The 20,174-nt window shown below is 46.7% G+C and overlaps 1 protein-coding gene across 1 annotated transcript in view; it reads right to left on the bottom strand.

Annotated features, from left to right (window-relative positions):
- Positions 1-20,174, bottom strand: part of LOC130022168 (zinc finger protein 239-like) — a gene marked incomplete at its 3' end in the record, with an annotated part of 130,920 nt that overhangs the window by 1,501 nt on the left and 109,245 nt on the right. The window lies entirely within an intron of this gene.

The following is a 20,174-nucleotide window of genomic DNA, read 5'->3' as shown; positions in this document are numbered from 1 at the left end:
GGTGCCCAATTGGGGAATTCTGTGTCTGTGAACTGAGAATAACACACTCCAAGGAACTTTTTCCAGGAGAGGGCTTCTTCAGAGTGAGGTAGCTCTCACCATTCTGATCACCCTCAGACAACATCCCGCCTGTCTCGGCGTCCTCATGGGGCTGAGGGCAGGATTGATCACTCGAGACATTATCATACAGTGCAGGATCAGAGACATTCCACTCGGGGTGGCAGTTTTCCTGTAGAACAACAGAGGATTCTAATTATTGACTTATTCACTGAGTCTTCCTGTCAAAAAAACTGAGCCCTCCAGATGTAATTTCACACATATGCACTGCAAAAATGCAATTACTGACATATGAATTGTCTTACTATTGAATAACTTCATGTTACCGTAAGTTGGACGCACAACATTGATGGATAGAGAGTAAATTCTGTGACTTTCCCCCCTTTTAAATTAATGAAGGAATACAACTAGAAATAATTCCTTCTATAGAAAACGGACACATCCATTTCAGGAGAAAATGAATAGATCCACATGTTGGTTTGGTTAAAGTTCCGTGTGGAACCTGTGATGCAGTGGTGAAGACTACACTGCATCGTAACGCAGCTGAAGCAGACCACCTGGCCATTGCAATTCTCTCACCACAAGTGATGCCTTTCAGGATCAATGAATTTTTTTTTCTTTCTTTGTTGTTGTTTCTATTTATTTGTGGTTGGGTGGGTGGAGGGGCACACCATGCAGTGTCTAGGATCAGTTCTGTGGGTCTATGCTGTCTATAAGGCGTGCTGGGTAAGGACCATCCATCCCTAAGCAAAACAAGTATAATTCTCACTGCACCATCTCTACGGCGCAGAAATTAGCTTTCTAAACAACTACCACTGTCAAGTCAATCAAAACTCACAGTACTTTTTATACATGGTGAATTTCAGCACCTAGCAAAGCTAAGAGTCCTCTACTCCAAGCATCAGGTTTTGGAATTTCTCCCTGCCAATCCCAGCCTTCCACCTTTACAATCACATACTTGGTCCACTCCTGCTGGCATAATATTTATTCTGTATTCGTGAATCTTACCAACTCACTCGTACTTGCTCACCCCATTCCCAAATCAAAGTGCTGTACTGCCAAATCCTGAAGTCGCGGTTTCAGTTCTGTAACTGAAGAGAACATGCAATTAACACATGTCACACATGTCACAATATGAAGCAAAATGATGCCATGTAGTTAAGAGTACATCTCTGTGGTTCTCAAAGTCCAAAGAGTCCCACACTAAACAAAAGATTCGGATAGTGGAAAACTGTGAGGATCTTGGCAATTCTACACTAGGTTATGTTTTTGTTTTTGAGCAGCCCTGTGATGTTCGGGGAACCAGGTTATTAAACAGATTATTGAACAGGTCACATTCAGGCACTGCAAGGCGCTCCCTGCTGTACTATCGTTTAGATCCAAACTATCTCTGTTATGGTGTTATTTATTCGAAAGCCATGGAAGCAAATTACAGGATCATTCTGTGATTGACAGTCCAGGGAAATGAAGAGCAGCTTGAGTGCGGCACAGACCCAAGGATCCAGGACACCAAGGCCCCGGCCTCAGCAGCATGTTTCACACATGCTCAGGGCACCCATACACTGCACCGGGCCTGAGCCAGGAAGGGTCCTCAGACACTCACCCGCACACACGCCTCTCCAACCCGACCTCAGAGCTCCTCCTTCCAGCCAGGAGATCACTGCAGGCTTCATTCCAGTGTGCCCTGCCCCAACAGAGACAGAGGCATGGATAAGTCACAGGGAAAAGGTGACAGGTAAATGCCCATGTTTTCCTGATATAAGTGGGCATATATCTGAAAAGCATGAACAGAATGTCCATTTCCAAAATTCCACATATTTCTAGTTATTCAAGAGTTAAGACCGAAGAAAATATCACAAATACTCTAGACCTGGCCTTGTGTATGACCGACAGGGGGTTGATTAGCACAGTATGTTTTTGTTTTTTGTCTTGTTTTGGGTCTCACCTGACAATGATCAGGGCAGACTCCTGACTCTGTATTCAGAAATCACTGCTGCTGGTGCTCGGGGATGACATGGGTTGCCGGGAATTTAACCCACGTGCGCCACTTGCAAGAAAATCTCTTTCCTCCCTGTACTGTCTCTCTAGGCCCAGCAGCACATGGGGTTTCCTGAGCCCCTCATGAACTGTTCACGGATTTCAGTAAAACTAAGTGGAAATAAATCTGGAAATGGCCAAGGGTGACAAGAGACCCTTATTTTTTAAGCTAAAAATGTATCCAGAAAGAGATCACAGCAGGAGTTTCTCACGGACAATCCAGTTGTGATACCCGATATCTCCTAGGGTCCCTCATGCCAGCCAGGAGCGATCCCTGAGTGCAGAGTCCAGAAGCAAAACCTAAGTCTTGCTTACGTCTCACAAGAACCATTAGAAGTAAATCAAAGCACTGAAATAGGGCTGCGTCTAATGAGTTGAGAGACGAGATATCAAATACCCTGTGGTGTGAAAGAGAAAGTACAGCAGATAAGACAGAAGCCCTGCACACACATGTGGGTTTGATCCCAGGCAGCCCATATGGTCTTGGAGCAAGTCCAGGTGTGGATCCTGAATACAAAGGCAGGAATAATCCCTAATCCCTAAGGAAAAAAGAAAATGCAAAAACCGTCTGACTTGAGTGACTGGTGCAAAAGTACGGGGGGTGAGGCATCGACAGTTTAACTTGCCAAGAGGTTTCAATATATGGTTCCAAATGGCCCCTGAACACTCTTAGGTGTCATCCTTTAGCACAGAGCCAAGAGAACTGTGGACTGTGCCCCCCAAACAAAGGCAACAGCAAAACCAATTAAACACACAAAATTTTGTGTAGTACACAAAGTAAATTGTTGCACCAATGGATGGAAGTATTTAAAGGGACCTGAGTGAAAACTGGGCAGATAGGGATCTTCCCATGGACACAGTCGAAAACGGTTGATCTGAATCACCCCATACGGTCCGGCTACCCCACAAGAGTAATTCCTGAAGACAAAGCTGAGAGTAAGCTCTGAGTATCCACAGGTGAACCCTAAAAAAAACGAGGGAGGGAAGAGCTACTGCACGCCAGTCACAGAGCTACTGTTGGACACACAGCTGCCGCCCAACCCCAGGGAGCCAACGTGGGTCTGTTCAGACATGGTTGGCTCCACACTGCTCTCACCGACAGCCTGCAGATTCTGGTAGGTCTCCCGCATCACGTCCCTGTAGAGCTTCCGCTGAGAGGCCTCCAGGCATGACCATTCCTCTGGGGTGAAGTTCACAGCCACATCATGGAAGGTCACTGCGTCCTGAGTCAGCACACGAAGAGGGTGGGAGTCAGAGTCTATCTTAGCCTCATTCCCACTACTCTGAGGCCAGGTCCCAGGGTCCTATATTGTCGCTGGGCCTCTCCACTTCGAATGAACCAGCCTCCATGCTCACGCATGACTGACGGGCCCCAAAAATCACATAAGGGAACTGGATCTGCTAAAGTGGGAGGATGTTATACAGAAGGTTCTTGGATGTATCTGCCTTTCCTGGTAACCACCCGGCCAATTCGAGCACCACTGGTCCAGTGAGCACTGTAGAGAGGATCACCTGAACACAGACTTGTACGATCCAAAAGACTATCCCTGGGTGTAGCAAAAAACACTGCACGCTCACCGCTGCACCCCCACAGCTCATGACCACTAGGATTTAGAACTCGACAGTCCGTATAGACAACTACTCAGAGCAGTGCATGGCATGTGTGCCTGTAGGAACTTACTGCACTGTACCGCCCCAAATCCCGCTCAAATAAGGTAGAAGTTTCTTGATCCCAACATCTCTACTAGCCGCAGAGATCCTTGGCTCTTTCTCCTTGGGATCAGCGCATGCCCAGAAATCCACACACAAAATTATGTGAACGTAATACTATATGACCGAGCAGGTAGTCTCTCTAAAGTAGGAGGGACAAAACAGGAGAAAAGCAAGTCTGGGGGCCCAAGTCACTGTAGTTGCCAGGGCGCAAACGGGGCCAGCACACCCCAGGGTGCTTTGAGGCCAGTCAGTTGTGAATCCAGAGCACAGAGTCAAGAGGACAGCTGATGACAAAAACAATGCAAAAGAAGCCGAAGCAGCAGGTTGGCGTAACAGGACAGCTGTTCCAGGGACAGCATGTAGGACTGGTGGTCCACAACATCCCATATGGTCCACAAGCACTGCCAGGGGCAATACCAGAGTGCAGCCCAAGAAATGATTGCAAGAATCCTTGCTCTGCCACCCCAAAGAAAACAGAAAACCCAAGATGAAACCTTTGGACCTCCAGCATCCCATTGGTCACCTAGACCTTTCAGGAATGAGCATTAAGCACTGAGATTTGAGTACTCCTCATGCACCACTGGGTCGGCCCCAAGGCTAAATAAAACAAAATAAACATACACAAAAGCAGCTTCAAACAGCAGAATGGGACGGTCTGATCGGAAGTCTCATCTTGGAATCCATCCAAAAGAAACTCAAAACAGATGGTCCAGGAAGCCTGGGCACTCCTGGTACTACCTCATGTCATTCTATTCCTCTACTCCTACCTGGGGACAGTTTATCAGAAGCCGTGTCACCATCTTCTCCTGTCACTGTTGTTCTGAGGATCAGCAGGAGGCTCCGTGCAAAAACCTGGAGAAGTAGGAACATTGAGCACCAGATAGGAGCACCTCCTCCCACTCCTGAGCTCAGACCAGCCACACCCTCGGGCACAGCCTCACAATTCTGCCTCTGGGAGTCAATGGCAGAAGCTCCTGTCTCCGCTGGGGATGCAAATTTTGTTGGCATCTGTGCTGCACTTTTAGGAGAGCAGCCTGGGCCCAGGATACAGGGGAAGAAAAAACAGCCTTCTGTGATCCCCAGATTCCTCTCTGGCTCCCACAGGAAAGTCCCTGTAGGCCTTTTCAGGGGCCGACTCTCAGCCCAGGAGCTCCCGAATACTAGCGGCCCCCTGCAGCTGGCAGCAGTGCTGCCCCGTGGCAACCGTAGCCTGGAATGTGGCTACACCATGTGACTTAGAGTAAACAAATCTTCGACACTCTCTTGCAGGGTAGACAAGGACATGCACCTGGGTACTCTGTTCTGGGGACCTCAGTATTTACCACAATGGCAGGTGTCGTCTGCTCAGGGTGAGATGAATAGTCAGGGGTGCTTTGCAGCTTGATGTGAGGGACCTGAAATTCATGAACCAGAAAAAGATACACTGGTATTGCTGTTAGAAGGCAATAATGTGAACTTGGTGCTAGACTAGATGAACCAACCAATCCTCTGTATCCGATATGGCCCCCAGCAGCACCAGGGATAATACCTGAGCTTAGAGACTCGAGTAACTCATGAGCATCTCCGCATATTTGCTCTCTCTCCCCTTAAAATATAAAGAAGCAAAAATAGCCCCCGAAGTACATTTTCATTGGCAAACCTCTGCCACCTGCAGGCCCCCTTCCCCCCCATATACCCTGCATGATCGCGGCAATCACAGCAGAAAATGAAGATGACCAGCAACAGGTCTCCTGCCATTAGGTGGAGGGGCTGAAGCTCTGCACCTTAAATCTGGGGATTCTACAGAAGCGAGCTTAGTACCGATGGTTCAAACATGGGACTGCTGGGACGATTGGAATAGCCAAGCCCTCGGATGATTCCCGCATTCACCCACTGTTGCCCCATCCCGGAGCTGGAAACGATCGTGAGAAAAGAGTCACGCCAGAATCACGAACTCACAACTGTCACACCTGAACCCTGAGACAGCCCCCACTGCACCCCAAAGCTCTGCGTCACCCTAAAACCTCCATCACACCTCACGATCCATCTGGATGTTGACGAACAAGTGAAAAACCAGTGCAAAAGTGCCCTCCAAGTTGGCTCGGCTGCTCGGCTCAGAGTGTGGAAACGGGAAGGCGCAGGGTGCTTACAGGAGGTTGCTCGAATCCTGCAACTAAATCCTTCTTCAGAGTCCCCGTTCCAGGATGGGGAGCAAATTTACTTGTCCTTTGCCAAGTGAGCAACAGCCCCAGTGTCTGAGTGAGGGATGGAAAATGAACCATGACATTTATGACATCACTTATGACATCACTTCCGTTTCCATTAGGTACCTTAAAGAGCCAGAGTCTAGGCACATAGAACCTTTTTGCCACCCAGGTGAATCTGTGCTGCAAGGGGGATGGACTCGAATAAACGAGTGGAGAGGCAAATGCTGGACTGGTCGTTCGCACACTGGGGGACTGGGGGTAAGGAGAAGTCCCCTGATCCTGCATTGTCACCTAACATCGGACCAATGATATCTAAACATAGAATGTTACCCTGACTCTTCTCAAATGATCTTTGAGCTCCAAGAGTAAACACTGAGCACTGTAGGCTGTGGTGAAAAATATAACAAGAAAAAAGGCAAATTCTACCGAAGGTGGGGGGGAAATGATGTACAAAGACAAATTCGAGAATGAAACACTGATTTCTGGTCCTTAAAAATCCCCTATTCTTGGGGCTGGAGAGACAGCACAGCGGGTAGGGCGTATGCCTTGAACACGGCCAACCTGGGTTTGATTCCCAGCATCCCATATCGTCTCCTGAGCATTGCCAGGAGTAACTCCTGAGTGCACAGCCAGGAGTAATCCCTGTGCATCGCCAAGTGTGACCCAAAAAAGAAAAAATAATCCCATATTTTTGATCTATCCGTGCTACAGAAAGTCACAGTTTCTCCTGAATCCCTGTTGTTCTTTCACCATTGTGCATATATATGTGTATATATAAGTGTGACTTTGTTTGATTTTTGTTTCGAGGCCACAACCGGCAGATTCAGGGCTTACTCCTAGCTCTACACGCAGGAATCACTCTGGTACAGACCATATGGGATGCAGGGCATAGAACCTGGGTCGATTGCTTGGATGGTTCCTTACCCACAGTACTATGGCTCCGGGTCTAAGTAAACACGCTCCTAGCACACCCAGTGGGATTCCTGACCAAATGTCTTTACTCCTGGAAAACCAAAACTTTCTTGCTTAAAAAAACAACAAAATCCTTTAGCCTGGTTGGATTCTAGTCCTAAACAATTTAGGTTTAACATTGGTTCATCATTTCTCCTCTGCTACAAGGAGCTGAGGCTTACTGAGTAACACCCATCCCAATCACACCCATTTCCTTAGTATTCATCTTTAATTCCCTGTGCTCTGCTTCCCCTATACATTATTCACCCATTTTCCCTAATCACAACCTGTGAATTGTAAATTCAGATTCTCCAGAGATCTCTGGATTTTGTATTTGTAAATAAAATGTTGACTTTCTCTTTCCTTTATATCCTCTACAGTTTACTTTAGAAAAATATCCTTTTTTGCTCCTGAACAAGGACCAGTACAGTCCCAAGTTGGGAAGATTGTGCTGGGAGGATTGGGATGGCCATGCCCCCAGCCCTCAGCTTTGTCTAGACAAAGGAAGGCAATATTATTCTTTTGTAACCAGAGTTAATTAACTGCAGATACTATATACTCCTGGGCATTGTCATGTATATGAGACTTAAGCCTCATCTGCCCTTTGTTCTTAGCACCCCAAAAGCAAGAGACTGAAAGGACCCAGGAGAGCTGTGAGCTACCCTGGCATCTAAAAGGGACAGATAAACACCATACCAGAGGGCTGACTGATCATTTACGCAGATAAACATTTGGCAGAGTAAATTCTCATGGGGAGATTTACCCAAGGAGACACTCTGTCTCCCAGGGACATCTATGTTGCTTTTATCTTTTCCTCTAGTTGTATAAGTTATCAACACTTGTTGCTTGGATAAACACAGTAAGAGACAAATATCCCAACACTTAGTTCTCTGGGCTTTGACAGCAAATAAGGCTTTTTTTTTCCTTTTTGCTTTTTTGGGTCACACCCGGTGATACAAGGGGATACTCCTGGCGCTGCGCTCAGGAGTTACTCCTGGCATTGCTCAAGGGACCATATGGGATGCTGGGAATCGAACCCAGGTTGGCCGTGTGCAAGCCAAACACCCTACCTACTGTGCTATCTCTCCAGCCTCCAGAGCAAATAAGGCTTTTAACACTTACTTCTCTGGGCTCTGAGAGCAAGCAAGGCTTTTACTGTAAATCCCAGACTAAGTCTTCAGGCCAGTTCACCTTGTCCTTCCCCATGGGGATCCTGTCTCTAATGTTGTAACTGTTTGCATCAAGACCATGCACACGTGCTTTCTAGAATGTTCCATTTCGAAGCTGGGGTAGTTTTCCCACTTGCCCCTGGTCCATACAAGTTCCACGGCAGAACCTTCCTTTTGGGGTGTTAGGAACTACAGTAACTGAAGCCCGAGTCAAGTAATTATGACCAAGCAATTATGCCCAGGAGTAGATATACTTGAGTCCATCTACTCCGAAATACCTGGAGTATAAGCATTGATGGTCTTTGTGTGTTTAACCAAAGAACAGTGCTGTAGAGTGAAAACATAAAAATGCTATAGGGGAAACAGGAAAGCAGGTACAAATACACAGCCACTTCAACTACAAAGTAGTACAAATACAAAGTTGAGAATAACCAGAAAGTTATGGCATATAAGTAATCAAGACTGACCTGGGGAACTGAGACAACGCGAAGAAAAATACAAAGGAAATGTTAAAGATAAACTTTAACTAAATCAGGGATGTTAGCAAGGACATGATAAGCTTCTCTGGGAGGAGCAAAAGGGGCAATTCACAGATGAAGCCTAAGACACTTTCGGTTAATATCCAGCAGATCACCAACAGCCTGGCCCGTTTCCTTCTTTGATCCTCTGTTACCCTTCATCGGTCAGGGTGGGGAGACCAATCATAGCCACCAAAGGCATGCAGCGCATGTCCAGACATTATTTGAACACAACTCTCAGTGTAATAGCCGGGTTTTGCCTAATCAGGGAGAGATGAAGAGTCGGGGTGCAATTTTCAAATTGGTTTTAGGATACAGAAATTCTACGTTAGAAAAAACAACAATGTGTAGTCAGAGATATTAAGCTGGGAGGGGCGCTTCCCATGCTGACCCTGATTGATATTCAGCATCTCACATGAAACCTAAAGAACTTAAAATAAAAAGAATTCAAGAGTGCTGCTCCTTAAGGCTGGAGCGATAGCACAGCGGGTAGGGCGTCTGCCTTGCACGCAGCCAACATGGCTGACCCGAGTTCAATTCCTCCGCCCCTCTTGGAGAGCCTGGCAAGCTACCGAGAGTATTCGATATGCCAGACACAGTAACAACAAAGTCTCCAATGGAGACGTTACTGGGCCCGCTCGAGCAAATCGATGATCAACGGGAGGGCTCTTTAAGGAAGCCCCGAGATTACATATTTGTGCCCAAATACAACTAAAAATAGCCCCAAAGTAAATTTTCAGTTGCAAACCGCAACCACCCCTAGAACCCCACCCAAGGGATGGTCTGGAAATCAAGGCTACTAATGAATAGTGACTGAGGGCTACAGTGTTCTTTGCCATCAGGGAGCTGCCCCTGAAAAACGAACAGTCCTTTTATAGTTTTGGAGGCACCAACGGCGATATGGACGAGAAACTTCTAACTGCGCTCAGGCACCCATCGTGGTCGAGCTTGGAGATCGATCTTGGGTGGGCCAGATGCAAAGCAAACGCCCTAACCGCTGTGCTATCTCTCAGGTCCTCTAAGTGAACCTGCAGCTTCTACAGCAGTGAGGTTGGGGCCAAAGCGTCCAAGACAGGGCCCAGCGCAGTCCCGAGCTGGGAGGGTAGGGACGGCCAAGCGCCCGCCCCACCCACTCGGCCCCGCACCCACCTGCTACCATCCCACGACGGAGCTGCAGGGGATCCCCAGAATCACGCACTCACACCCGCGACCCCTGCGCCCCAGCACAGCCCCCAATGCACTCACCAAAGCTCCAGTCCCCTACAAAACTACGCCGGGCGGCAGGAACCAGGAACCGTGTGGATATCAGTTGAAAAAGCTTAAAAGTGTCCTTAGAGCTGGCTTGGCTCCACCCCTCAATGCAGAAACTGGGAAGCGTGGTGCAGGGTGCTCACGGGAGGCCGCTAGTGTCCTGCCACGAAACCGGCCTTCACAGACCCCTTCCACTACGGACAAACAGCCTCTTCTTCCTTCACCTGCTTAACAAATGGAGGCCTGATCCAGCATCTTGCATGAAAACATGTAAATGCCCTGCTGTGACGTCACTTCCGCTTCTGCAAGCAGTCTTAAAGGGCCAGACACCAGCTGTGCAGAGAACAACTAGGAAAATGCAGGTAAATGTGGAAGGCTGGTTGGCTGGAGCGAGAGCACAGTGGATAGGGTGTTTGCCTTGTACGCAGCTGACTCAGGTTCAATCATCTGGATTCTATATGGTCCCATTTTGGTGTATAAGAGATTGTCAGGATTTTACTGCTTACAAAGTGTAAGTCTCAAAACATTTACCCTCAATGTTTGTGTAAATCAAATGGAAAACTGAATACAATGAGTGCAGATCTGCTACAGCGAATGAAGTGCTTCCTTGCATGTGGCTCTACCTGGACACAAATTATGGACAGCACTGCGGGATGAGACTCCCAGAACATAACACAGAAGGGCCTGAAGAATAGAGGCTTAACTGTCTATACAACGTCAAAAAAGGTGAACCACTGCATCCTGGTTGATCTATGCCATGATCTATGCAAAGCAGGGCCTCTGAGCCAAGTCAGAGTCACAGCAAAGAATGAAACCATGGTGAGTCGTGACAGTAACCAGCAAAATGCAATGTTTGTACCTATTTACTTCTTATTTAATTCCTTCCACCTTGCCTTATCACTAAGATACATTATTTACCAGTTAACATACTGGGAAGTCCACATGCCAGGACATTGTCATAACCATGGTGCAGGGGATAATCAGCAAGTACCTTTCACTTACGGTACTAGTATCACAGGAAGCTTTCACGTATAACAGGATTATTTCCTTCCTTACTGTACTTTTCTATCTATCCCCCACCTACTTGTTGAAACTAAAATTGTTTTACCTAAGGGCCCTGTTCTGACGCCGGCCATTGTTACCATGGAAGTGATTGATCCAACATAACTTTTATATTTACTAAAACTTGAGGGAACATGCAAGCTTTTCTATATTCCTTACATACAGGATTTTCTCCAGGATTGTCTTTAAAGTTACAGGTGAGAATAATTCCCTTTCCACGTTCTTACATAAATATATATTCTTACATATATAAATATGTATATTTATATATAGCTTCTCTCGAGTGTGAATTCTCCTATGCATAAGGCCCGAGGATCCAGGAAAGTCCTCCCCACAGTCCTGACAGATGTAGTTTTTCACTGCAAAATGACTTTTCACATGTGCAGTAAGGGCTGGAGACAAACTGAACACCTTTCCACATTCCTTACACTTATGAGATTTCTCTCCACTGTGAATTTTCCTGTTCAGAAAGCTATGCCAATTGCATCAAAATCTTCCTGCAGTCATTTCATATATGAGGCCTCAATCCAGGATAAATTTTTCTCACACAGAAAAAGGTTGAGGATTGAGTAAAAATCTTCCCACACCCCTACATACGTCTTCGTTGAGAATGAATTTTCCTATATTTAATAAGGAGTTAGGGGAAAGTGAAGGCTTTGCAAAAGTCATAAAAAACATACGGTTTGTCTCCTATATGAAAATTTCAGTGTCACAAAAGGATTGTGAAATAAGCAAAGGCCTTGCCACACTCCTTACATATATACATGGATTCACTGCAATGTGCGTTTTCTTATGGACAAAAAAGTTTGAATAGTAAGTGAAGACCCTCCCACAGTAGTGACACGAACATTTTTTCATTCACCTGTATGAACATTCCTATGCTCAGAAAGACCTGAGATGAAAGGACTTTCCACCAACCTCACATATATAAGGGTTTTCTACAAAACAGAATTTATGAAAACTAAGACTTCAGGAAGAAGCAAAGGCCTTCCTACATTGCTCCCAAATATAAGTTATCTCTCCAGTGTCCCAGTGTGAGTTTTTCTGTGTATTAAGGCTTGTGGAATAAGCAAAGACTTTCACTCTATATATGCATATGGTTTCTTTCCAGTGTGACTTTTTCTGTGCATACTAAGATGTATGAGTCAGAGAAAGGCCACAGCACATTCCTTACATGCATACGGACTCTCAAGTATGAAATATCCTATGTATAATGTATGAGGATCCATCAAAGGCCTTCGCACAGTGCTTAAACAGTTTCTCTCCTGTGTGGATGTTCACATAGTCCCACCGAGATCATGCTGGACTCAAAAGTTTGTCCACAGTGCTTACATTTCTGGGAATTCTGTCCAATATGGGCTTCTATGGGAAAGTGATACTGCTGAGGACATGGGAAGAGTGATCTTCTGATCAACCTCAGAACACATCCCACATGTCTCAGCATCGCTGTGGGGATGAGGGCCAAATTACTCACTTGAGCCTTTATCACAGTGTGCAGGAAGAGACATTCCACCAGGGCTGGCTACTGCCATGTAGAAGAACAGCGGATTGCACTCATTAGTCTATGCCATGAGAGTTTTCATGTCAAAAGAAATTAAGCTCTGTAGGTAGGTAGCTGGTAGGGTACGGGACAATGAGTTTCTTGGGGAAATAATAAATCCAGATGGGGATGAAAGCAGTGACTCCGAAGCCAACCCTGAGGATTCAGAGAGGAACTGGCTTAGTAGAAACCCAGAGAGCTGGAGACATGGAAGAGGAACAAAGGCTGGTAAGAACATCAGAGAGCAAGGTCTGGCCAACGCTCTACCCCTTGACAACACGTGAGCAGTGGACTCTCAGCTTCAAAGAAAACCCCAGGAGGCAGTTTCAGAAACATGATTTCAAACTGAGAGTATCAGGCTAGTACAGTGCGCTGCATGCAGTCAATCTAGGTACAATGTCCAGAATTCCAAAGGGTCCTCTGCGCATCATCTGACAAATAGATGGATGGAATTTTCCTTTATCCAATTGTAAATGTTTCCTTTTTACCTCTATTATTAGTAAAATAACATGTGTGGGATCCAGGAATGTGACCATCCTTGTGAGAAATCACAGGTAAACAGAATGGTCTCCTGGGATGTGGAGCGCTTGGGACCTGACCCATATTCCCACTTATAAAAGATTTCATCAAGGCGCCCCTTATATCCTTTCAAACAACATTCTGTGCACAGTTACATGTATCTAAACTCTCCAACTGAGACCAGAGCAACTGTAGATCTGGGTAGGGCGTTGTTTGCACATGGCCAACCTAGGTTCAATCCCCAGGATCCTGTAGTTTCCAGGAACACCATCAGAAATAATACCTGAGTGCAGAGCCAAGAGAAATCTTTGAGGATCACCAGGTATTGTAGTATAATAGTGGTCTGCCCTTGCTCCCTGGCAGGTGAGATCTTATGTTTCTTGATTGCCCATAACCTTTCAATTACCTTTGTCTCCTGATCAGATTTTGACTTTTAAATATTGTCTTTCTCTTCTCCTTAATGTCTTTTGCATGGTTAGCTATTTCAGAGCATTTGCTTTCTGTATGGATACAGGAAGACAGTTACAAAGAAAAGCCTGAGCTTGAGAGTTGGTCTCCAGATAATATTACCTCCTGGACATCTGCTCTCTTGACTGAAGCCTCAGCTGCCCTTACTTCCTCAATCTCATAAAGAAGGGTCCGATGAGGGACTAGATGAACCCAGGGCAAGTGGTGAGCTAGCTACGCTGGGATCGAAATGGGCCTGGCCAAAGTACCATAATGCTTATCTATAAGAGCCTGGTCATGGACAAATTTTGTCACGAATCAAAAAGTAATAACTAGACTTGGACGCTGCTGGGATTGGGAGTGATTGAACCGGCCTGAGTCTGAATCTGTGGTGAGAAGTCCCCAGGAGAGTCACCAACAAGTCTAAAAGTGTCTATTACTATGTTCATACAGAATGCTAATCATTAGGACTAAATATGTCAATTAAGTTGCTGGTCGAATGAGAGGAGTAACACATCTTTAGGGCTGCTTTTTCTACATGGGCTGCAGGTGATGGGGAAGACTAGAAAATCATTTTTCATTGTGCTTCCCGTGAGGAGGCGTGGATTGGAGTAGTGGTGAGAGAAGAAAAAGAGCAGCTTCAGGGAGACAGGGGGAATGAAGGAGACTGAGAAAAGAGATGGTTCTCCTCCACCCAGATCCCCTATCTTCCAGTATATAGGCATTACACACACCAACTGCCCCGGGTGCTGTGTAATCCCATCAATGTCCAAGACCCAGAGACTATAAAACCCTGCTCCTGAAAGAAAACAAGTAGTCTCCTGCCTCCGTGTCTGGCTTTCTCACTGGTGCCTTTTGGAGGAGGGTGTGTTGAGTTTCCCTCCGAAGCCCGAGCAGAGCCCCGGCAGCTCACGACCTCTGGTTCGAGAGACAGCCATGCTTAAGACCACTCTCCACAAGTTCGGACGAGCCTCACGCATGAAGGAAACGGCACGGGAACCCAGGTGTGCAGGACCTGGGGCTGAGATCTCCAGGCTGCTCGTATTGGGACTGGGCCTCCTCCACCCAGATCTCCCATCTTCCAGTATGTAGGCGTTACACCCACCAACTGTCCCCGGTGCCGTGTAATCCCATCAATGGCCAAGACCCAAAGACCATATATGCTTATCTATAAGAGCCTGGTTATCCCCCTTTTTGATTCATGACAGAATTTCATTTCATGTATGTGTGTGTGTGTGTGTATACACACATGTATATATAAATATGTGTGTGTGTGTCTGTGTATGTGTGTATATCTAAATCTATATGTATACTTAATTTGTTCACAAGTCAACCTCCACCAACCAGTTTTGTAGAATGCAGGTTTGGATTTGGGCGCTACAGGTGGCAGATCTTTGACCTTACCAGAGTGGTGCTTGGGGAATCCTGCGTTTTACAGGAGACTACCATGGCAGACTGCTTGCAAGGACAGGTCCTGCATTCCTGGCCTATCTCTGACTGCAGGAATTCAAATTCTATATAAATAATGTGAACTTTGTGAGAAAGATATTGCAGGGGGCAGGGATGAGGCCCAGCTGGTAGATAGAGGGCAGGGCAGGGTTGCTGGTACCTTGGGCCTCCTGGAGCAAACCTGAGCCAGAAGTACAGGCTACAATTTCAAAGGTTTGCAGCGGTCTGGAAGAGCTGAGAGTGAGTGGCAGGGCACTTGCATGAACGCAAAAGACTTAACTTCAGAACTTGAATTGCCAAGGAATGATCCCGGAGCACTGCTTGGTTTGGCAAAATCCTGCATAGCCAATCCTCCTCCTTCCCAAATAAAGGCAATGAGGAGTTAACTGCCAACAGAAGAGGTGTGAAATCTAGTAATATATTCTGAACGCTCAGTCCTCTGGGTTTGTTGTTTTGTTTTGGGACCACATCCAGAAATGCTCAGAGCTTACAGGCCAGGTTTTCAGACTATGATTTTACTCCTATGGTTACGTGATTTTATAAAAGAAAAAGAGGATGAAATATTATACTTGGATCCAGAGTGATAGTACAGTTGGCAGGGCATATGTTCGATCCCTGGCATCACATACAGTCCCCCAAGCACTGCCAGGAGTGATTCCTGAGTGCCAAGCCAGAAATAACACCTGAGCATTACCACTGTGTCCCAAAAAGAAAAAAGAAAAAAGAAAAATTAAATTTAACCCAAATGAGATTTTAAAGTCCAAAATTTCGCTAAGAGCCTCCAACTCCAACTCCTTCATTTTCCCCTAACAGCCATCTGTTGAAAGGGCTCTAGAAATTTCACATGTAAGAACTTTCCATGAAGGTATAAACAGGAGAGAGCACACCAGACTGAAGCAGATGCCAGCTACCTGGAAGGTCAGAGGGCCTTCCCTTGTATCCAGTGTCCACTAGTCCCCTGAGCACAGAGCAGGACACAGACCTCAAGTACTACCAGGTGTGGCCCCAAATCTCACCTCATCTTCTCCCCAGGTAGTGAGATACACCCAAGGAGAGGAGCTCAGAGGGCTGAGCACCTGATTTACCTTTGGGGGACATGGCATGTCTCCCCCTGCATCTCAGACACACAGATACAAGAGGGGGAGAGTCTCTGACTATCTCCAAATTTGTAGCAAATGGAGCAGGTGAGGGGGAGAGGGAAAGACAGGAGAAACACTCCAACTCCAAAAAGATGCATAAAAAATTCTCATGTGTCAAGACAAATTCTGAAGTGTGAGGGTTGGAGTCATACCTAGTGATGCTCAGGGGACAATATCACCTAGTGATGTTGTGGCAGGGATAACTCTGGTAACCACAAGAAAGACAAACGCCCTCCTGGCTGTACTACTGCCCCAGCCCCTAAGAGTGAGACATTTAGAACCTATTGCAGCTGGTCCCTGGAAAACCCCTTTCTTCAAGTACTCACTTCAACAGCAGGGCACGCTCCTGCTCTTGGAGAGATGTACAGTGGAGATGCTTGGAATCTGGACAGGTGAGGCACAAATTCTTTTTTTCTGAGGAAATATAATCACATAGGGTTAGCAAAGCTAATAAGTTGGTAGGGTGCTTTTCTTTCAAGCAGCTAAGCCGGGGTCAATATGCAACAGGACATAGGCTCACCCACTCCAGCACTGCTAAAAATGATGCATGAACTCAGAACCAAGAGTAACCCTTGAGCACTGAGTGTTGCTGTGGCCAAAAAAAGTACAATAAATTAAGTAATGAAGACATTTTTGGGGCCGGAACGATGGTACAGCAGGTAGGGAATTTGCCTTCCAAGCTGGGTTCGATTCCCAAAGTCCCATATGGTCTCCCAGTACTGCCAGGAGTGATTCTTGAATACAAAGCCTGAGTAAACCCTGAGCATCGCTGGGTGTGACCCTAAAAATCTAAAAAAGAGTAATTTCCGTGGAAAGAGTTTGGAGACACAGTATAGCAGGTGAGGTGCTTGTCTTGCACTCAGCCAAATCAAGTTTGAATCCTGGCATCCCATACGGTGCCCTGAAACCCGCCAGGAGTGATCCCTGAGTGCAAAGGTAGGAGAAGTAACTGATTCTTGCAGTTGTATTTCCTACAGACTAAATAATTATTTCATTTAAACGAATAAAGGTGTGGTGGCCAATAGTGATCCTAAATTGCATTATTAGAGGGGTTATGGCACACTCTGGAAGTGCCCAAGCTACTTCCTGCTAAGATTGCATATTTGGTTGCAAGACCCACTGTAGCACCACCCTGATGCACCTCTCCAGACCGCAACCTGAGTTGGCTTAAAGCTCCACACCTTGGGGCCTGAGTGACAGCATAGACCAATCAGCATTTCTTTTGAAGGTGGCCAACGTGGGTTTAATTCTGGCCATCGCTTATGGTTCCTAGCACCACTAGGAGTGCTTGCTGAATTTAGAACCAGGAGTCACCATAATGCCTCGCTTGGTGTGACCCAAAATGCAAAATAAATAAAAAAAGGAAAGAGAAGCTCCCCACCTCCCTGAACTCCCAGAACCCACTGAATGCACAAGGACCAGTGAAAATCAAAGACTCTGCCAAATGCTTTTAAGCCCCAAGCATATGAAGAATGTGCCCAGCCCCACCCCCCCATCCAGACCTGACACCCCCCAAGAACGACAGGACAGAGGGTAAGGTGTTTTTACCTTCATGCTGCTGACCCAGATATGGGGTACTCTGAGCAACCCCAGGAGTGACCCCTGAGCACAGCCAGGTAGGGCTCAACACCCCCCCACGAGGAAAAAGAATGCGCCCCCAGGTCCCTGTGATGAGGGAATCCCACGCTTTAGCACTACTCCACAATCAGCCTAAGGAATGAAAGGGGGCCAGTAACAGGATGTCCTGGGGACACTGCTGGGATGATCCATCCATCCCTGTGACTGACCAGGTGCTGGTCCTCGCCCTGAAACTAAGATAACGCTGAGGTGCCCTGACCCGCCCCATCATATCTGGGGGAGACTGAGGCTCCCTCTAGCTCTGACTCTTTCTCCTTGTGAGGGGCCCGAGCAACGGGTCAGCAGGGAGGGCGCTGGCCCCACATCCCGACACCCCAAAGGGTCCTCGGATCCCCAGGGAGGGAGTCCTGAGCGCCACAGGGTAAGGGGCTAAAAGACATAAAAAAAATTAAAACAACTTTTGTTTCCACTTTTCTTTGTTCGGTTATTGTCCTTGTTTCTGGAGCTTTCAGAACGACCTTCGAGTTTCAGATTCGTTTTTCTCCTCGAACACGTGCTTCCTCTACCCACCCACCTTTTTGGGGAGCTCTGGGGGGCTTCGGTCAGGGGTTACTCCCGGCTCTGGGCTCACTCCCGGCCGTGATCGGACGCTGTGAGGTGCCGGGATCGAACCCGGCCGGCCGCGTTCCCCCCTTACGCATCTTTCTAAGTAACTTCTACTCAGTAAAAACGATCGTTTTTCCCCAAAAATCAATTTGTAAATAAGATAAACCTTTCGGCAGCAGCTCTCTGTGCGACCCGGGTGAGGGGCCGCCACCCCGGGCCACCGCCGCGGAGCGACCCCGCCGCCCACAAGGCGGAGACCGCGGAGGTTCAGGCGCTCAGAGCGACCACTCGGGCGACCTGCGGGGAAACTGACCTTCCTGGACCCCTCTGGCCCCCTGAGTGCCCCCTCACTCGCTCCTCACCTTCCTCACCTAAGCCGCCCGCCAGCACTTCCGCCAACTTCCAAGACGCGCAGGGAAAGAGGGTCCCGACTCTGTGATGTCATAGGCAGAGCGCCCAGAGCCTTAAAGGGGCAGGCTTCAAATATTCCTGACCAGGTACTTGCCTGGTCAGAAAGGTACATTTTTCCCCGTTTCTGGGATAGGATCAGGTGATCGGGACATCTGATATTTGCCAGGTCTGCGATAGATGGAGAGTGACAGACTGAACAGATAGCGCGTCAATCAGAAGTCTTTGTTTTGATGAAGGAAATAAAATTCACATTCTTTGCAAACAGCCACCCAGACCTCTCTGAGTCCCCACGTTTATTTATATCACACTGAAAGTCCAGGTCTTCAGTAGCTTCAACTGTTTATTTTCACAATGATAGGAGAGATTCAGGAACTAAGTGAATCACGTGGCTTAGAAAGCAGTCAGGGGTAGCCCAGAAGGGGACTCAGGGATTGGTGATGACTGGGAAGACATTTGTGTATGCAAAAATTCCTGTTTCTGTATGTGTGTGTGTTCAGAGCAAACGGTGCTCTCCAGTTATTCCTTGAGAGCTATGCGCAGCAACTCTTCAAACTGTGCTCAAAGTCTACATAGCAGTGATTCTACATGGATCAGTCAAATGAATAGAAAGTCCCTTAACTGCTGTGCAGCTAAATAATCTTTTAATATTTTAGTACTTGATGATTTATTAAGCTATAATTCTTCAAAATTTGAACCAGTGGGAAAGAATAACTGTACAGTAGTAGTACAGGAGAAAGCCTCTTTTTCAGAAATGTTGATCTATTGATCTGTTGTTTGGCTATGATGATTTGGTGCTTGTTACCGTAAGAATATGAAATTAATTTAGTTTACAAGTTTACTTTTTAGCGGAGTTATTACAAAAACATACTCAATTTCTTGTAACCATCCCACTAGAGTGCCAGATCATCACAGAGTGCAAATAGGAAAAATAGGTTAGGGTCCCCCCAAAGTGAGGTAGTAAACATCAATAGCTGATTACTTTGTGTATTCACTTTTCTTTGCTTTGGTAACTATGCTTGCCTCACTATGCTTAGATAAATTTACAGGGTACCAGGATGTGGGTCTGGTGAATTTAATTTTGTGGGTGCTTATGAAATGGACAGGTGAGTCAGGATGTGCTTTTTTCTAACCAACAGACTGCGCTTCTCTTGGGAGGCTGCTGCTTTGCCTGGCAGAACAGCCTGTAACCTGGTGTGAACAAACACTCCAAATTTTGGAGTTCATTCGAGATTTGATGGGATGGGAGCCCAACATCCCAAATTCCTGGGATGTCCGCAGAAAGCCTTCAAAGGACCTGCTAGTACCGGCGATGTTCTCTCTGGTCCCGAGAGTCAGCTGTGGGATGATGTAGAAGACTGGATGCAGCACAACCTTCCCTATCTTCAACTTCCCCTATCTTCCCACTACCACACTGTCCTCCCATTGTTCATCAATTTGCTTGAGCAGGCCCAATAGTGTCTCCATCATGATACTTGTTGTTACTGACTTTGGCATATCTAATATGCCACGGGGAGCTTGCCAGGCTTTGCCGTGTGAGGGAG

This window comes from Sorex fumeus, unplaced genomic scaffold (genome assembly GCF_029834395.1).
Source record: "Sorex fumeus unplaced genomic scaffold, SorFum_2.1 ptg000019l, whole genome shotgun sequence".
Taxonomy (NCBI): Eukaryota; Metazoa; Chordata; class Mammalia; order Eulipotyphla; family Soricidae; genus Sorex; species Sorex fumeus.
Note: the sequence above shows the minus strand (reverse complement) of the source record. Positions and strands in the feature narration are given on the sequence as shown.